General features: G+C 40.6%; 1 long non-coding RNA gene across 1 annotated transcript; it reads right to left on the bottom strand.

The window, feature by feature from the left end:
* Window positions 1-1,008: 1,008 nt before the first annotated feature.
* LOC128786107 (uncharacterized) lies at window positions 1,009-3,345 on the bottom strand. The gene is made up of 3 exons (XR_008430177.1): window positions 3,252-3,345; window positions 2,730-2,822; window positions 1,009-1,958 (listed from the first exon to the last, which is right to left on the bottom strand). It is a non-coding gene; the product is annotated as an uncharacterized LOC128786107 (long non-coding RNA).
* Window positions 3,346-3,656: the final 311 nt, after the last annotated feature.

Below are 3,656 nucleotides of genomic sequence, written 5' to 3'. Positions count from 1 at the left end.
TGATTTGCATGTTTTCTGAAGTCAAATATTAATACACACATGCCTTTCCTAAGTTTCAGCCCATCACTAAAGCTCTGTGGTCTTTTTACACCAACATTTTGGTCTATTTTACTATGCATAGTAAAATAAAACTATGTTACACAATTAGGCAAAACACTCTTGCTGTGTGGAATAGTAATTTTCTGAAGGTACTGAATTCAACCTTTAATTAGTATTTCATCAGCTAGGTGTCATACCTTGAATAAGCCCTAATAATGTTACCATCTTCCAGTTTTCTTAGAGATGTAGTTTTGAGTTTATTTGCTTGTTTGCGGTCATGTCTAAAATTAACTATTTCAGTTATAAACCTAAGAAAACAAGGAGGACTATAATCTCCTAATGGCACACAGCAGTGGGGCCTGCACTGGATATTTTAATGTGCTCTCTCTCCTTATTATATCTGTACCATGTCTTGCTTATTTACTTTTAATATGGGCTATCAGTTTTCTCCTTAAAAGCCTCAGTCTGAATGCTGTGCTTGTCGATTGTACCTGTTGTTCTGGGGGCCTTTTCTGACAGCACTGTTTCCCCCTGCTGTCAGATCTCCCCCCACCTATTCATTCCTCTTGCTTAAGGCTTGTTTGACACTGCTGTAATGATTCCTCTTGGGAGATGTACAATTAGATTTCTAAGTTCCCACATGGCTCCTGCTTTTTAATGTTTGCTCCTGAGTCAGCACTGTATGCATGACTGACTGGAATAGTGAAACTTTGAATAAATATCTGTTCTCTTCTCTGGATTATATTGCTGTTTGGTTGCATAGAAGAAATGTACCTCTGTAATGCTTCAGGAATCTCATACTCTCACATACAATTAGGTTGTAGTATTTTGGATGCCTAGTTTTTCTGTTTCCTAATCTAACTAGTACCTAAAGATTTATGTTAGAAGTAACCTGACTTTCATCAAAGCTTTATAGTTAAATACAACAGATGACTGATTTTTTTTTTTTTTTTTTAATCACACATCAGCACTCTTGATGGACAGTACAGGCTCTGCTCCAAGTTGCATTTGGTCATAAAATGTGTGGCAATGTGAGACTAAACTTGTATGCTGGTAGAACCACGATCTCATAGCTAGCCACTGGGGTAAAATTAGCTTTGGTCAAATTTACATTTTAGAGAGAGCAGGGATAAATGCTTGTCCCCTGTGTCCTAAGAAAGGGAAGGTTATTTCAGGGAATTTCTGGATTCCACAAATGCTTCTGGAGTTCAGGATCAAGTTATTGCTTTCCTATGAACAGTCTGCAGGGTTAATGTTTTTTTTGCTTTAGCCAGCCATGATGGGTTTAGCTCTGCTGTATGCGCAGGCGTGTATCCTTACATTATGTGTTGATAATTCTCATTCTGTCACATACTTTGGCAGAGAGTGATGCAATCTATCAGAACCTCTGAGCAATTATCTTCTTTTGGGCTGCATATCCTTAGTAGTCTGGGTAGCAATTACCCAATTGTAATATTTGGCAAATAGTTTGTAATTCCTGTGGAGAAAGCATATGCAAGCCTAGCTCTGACCTGATTAACTTTCTTAGTTCCCTGACTTTTCTGTGCAGTACTGAACACCTAAGGGGAACTAGCATGTTCCCAGGTACTTGTGTCCTGAACAACATCAGTGAATGCTAATCATCCCTTCTGGATTTGGTGCTCCCTTTCATCTTGGGCTGGCTACATCCCAGGTGGGTGCAGCTTCTGGCAGCACGCCCTACAACGTGGGTGTTGCTCTCAGAACAGAAGTAGAGGACTGCCAGATGTCCGGTGTCACCTGCCTGAAGGAAATTTTCCTTTCAAATCTCTGTGTGGATTGTTTCACCAGGTGACTGCGCTTGTTGTTGTGGTCTGCTGATGTGACCATGTGACAAAATGCACTGCTGGCTTCCGTGTTCAAGGGAAGTGGAATTTAACTTGCTCAGTTGTATTTTGCAGCTGCAAAGAAGGAAAAAAATAGAAGTAAGAGTACTGTACAGGATAGACCAACATATGCCTTATTTCCTGCATTCTGGCGGCACTCTTAAGGAGGAGGGACACAGCACCCTGGCAGTGACTATGGGCCAGATCCTCAGTTCAAGAGCTGCAGTCAGGAGTGTAAAGAAAGCCCAAGTATTAGGATCATTTAAATCCCCAGGTGACTAAGGACCTTGCCTACAGAAGGCTGTTTGATTCATAACACAGCATGTTCATTTCATGGTGTTTCCTGTTCCTGCTTTTCAGGGGTAGTTGTAGATGGTCTTACAGTTTTCTAACATTTCTCAGCTTTTTTGGATAAGCTTATCCTGTGCTTACTTACATGCCGTCAGACTTAAGTGAGATAAAAACATTGCTTGAGGACTAATTTCCTTCAACCTTCTCATTCAAAGCTCCAAACTTCTCACACCAAAATATATCTGATGTCACTGATATGAAAGGGCCTGGGATGGTTCAGTATGTTCCTTTTCTCAGCCAACCACATCTGTCTGATGTGCTCAATAGAGGGGACTGGTTGTTCTTGACTCATCAAAAGGGATAGCTTATGTTATTTTGAGCTGGGCTGTCAGAGATGGCTGTTGACAAGACTTGAACTCATTCTCCTTGAGCTTAGTGGGGTGGTTTAACTGCTTGTCTCCAGACAATAAATCTGGTAGTCAGAGGCACAGCAAGGAGGTACAAGGAAGTTCTTTTAATCTTCATGAAACTTCATGGGTGAGGTCAAGTTCTTACCCTGTGATTCACCAGCAAATTTCGTCAGGTTTAAGAGGTGAACATCGGCTCCCTCATGCTTCTTTGTCAGTTCCCACATATCAGCATTCTTCCCTATCATGGCATAAGGGAAATGGATGTGACTCACACTTGACAGGTTTCAGGTAAAGCAGAAATCAGAACAGAAGAGATGTTAAAGGTTGTGACAGTGTTACAAGTGGTGGGTTACTTCTCTCCTTAGGGAATCTGCTTAAATCCCTCAGACTTTTCCAGAGAAGAGCAAAAAAGACCAAAAAAAAAAAAGAAGGATAGTAAGGAAAGGAAAAGGCACTCCCATTTTTTGTGGCATTACTACACAAAGCTGAGCTGCCAGGTTAGTTAAGATCTGCAGGGAGATTGTGGTTAGTACTGGTGGTTGACTAGGTGCCACTGCATTCCTTGCAGTGGGACTCAGGCCAACACCATTACACCATCAACTTTGAGGGATCACCAGCATCACAGACTGACAACAGGACAGGAAAACACAACAAGAGTTTTTGATACGTAGAAAAGGTGAACTTTAGTGATAGTCCAGTTGTTCTTCCCACCACCATGACTATCCAGGAAATATTAAAGTGTCAGCATGCCCGTTTGCTGTGGTTTTGGTCTGCAATATATCAAAAGCAGTAGAATGTAAATATTTGTGGGGTTTTATAGTTTGGCATTCTTTTTTTTTTTCTTTTTTTTTTTTAAACTATAAATTCCCTTACTTCCTTTCTTCCTTCTCTTTAGCAACAGGCTGTGGGTCATTAGTATCAATATCTAAGATCTCTCTCATGCCACACCTAAAATAAATTGTCAATAGGAGGTGTTGTAGAAGATTCACACATCATTCCAGCAACTGTAATATCTGTTGGGAAATGCAAAAACACCAGGTGCATAGCTGCTGGATAGAGTTTCCATTTACTT

The sequence above is a fragment of the Vidua chalybeata genome, chromosome 3 (genome assembly GCF_026979565.1).
Source record: "Vidua chalybeata isolate OUT-0048 chromosome 3, bVidCha1 merged haplotype, whole genome shotgun sequence".
Classification (NCBI taxonomy): Eukaryota; Metazoa; Chordata; class Aves; order Passeriformes; family Viduidae; genus Vidua; species Vidua chalybeata.
This window is presented reverse-complemented; position numbering and strand designations above follow the sequence as displayed.